Source organism: Dendrobium catenatum, unplaced genomic scaffold (assembly GCF_001605985.2).
Source record: "Dendrobium catenatum unplaced genomic scaffold, ASM160598v2 original_scaffold_105045, whole genome shotgun sequence".
Taxonomy (NCBI): domain Eukaryota; kingdom Viridiplantae; phylum Streptophyta; class Magnoliopsida; order Asparagales; family Orchidaceae; genus Dendrobium; species Dendrobium catenatum.
The window spans coordinates 1-576 of record NW_021423482.1 but is presented as its reverse complement, the minus strand read 5'-3'; the positions used below and the strand labels follow the sequence as shown (position 1 = coordinate 576).

The 576-nt window shown below is 36.6% G+C and overlaps 1 long non-coding RNA gene across 2 annotated transcripts; it reads left to right on the top strand.

Annotated features, from left to right (window-relative positions):
• Positions 1–576, top strand: LOC110115552. Of its 2 annotated transcripts, none has more exons than XR_002305350.1 (3): positions 1–80; positions 278–343; positions 551–576. It is a non-coding gene; the product is annotated as an uncharacterized LOC110115552 (long non-coding RNA). The 2 variants fall into 2 exon arrangements; XR_002305351.1 differs by having other exon boundaries at positions 278–414.

Here is a 576-nt window from a genome sequence, read left to right as displayed (position 1 = left end):
GCCTCATCTCCATTGTCGATCTCCGTCTCGTTCCCTATGGAAACGCTATGATTGGGCCCAACTCCACTATCTCATGCCAGGTACTTACTACATTTAAAGATTTTCTTTTTTAAATTTGAAAGCTGGTACATTCTACGAAAAAGTATGCCCAAAGTCAAATCCTAATCCCATTCTGTAAAGAAATTTCTCTCTTGCATCGGAAGAAACCTACCCATTGCCATTTCTCTTTATTTATAGGAGGCGTAGTAACTTTGTTCTTTCTTCACTTATTTTGCAGCATGGGCCGTCTGAATGCTTTCTGAACACTGTGGAAGCTTGTGCTATTTATTCCTGGCCGGACGTGGTAATGCATCATCTTACTATGATGAAATTCCCTGTTACTAGCACACATCTATAGTATGAAGATTATATAAGGTGAATCCTACATGTTGCAGCGATGGTTTACAAATTTTTGTGGTTAACGTTAAGTTTTGTTATTGTTTCTGTTTATGTCTGTTTACTTTTGATATTTTATATGGATAAAAAATTAGTTCCTCTGTATTTGATGCAGCAACGACATTTCAGTTTCATATATTG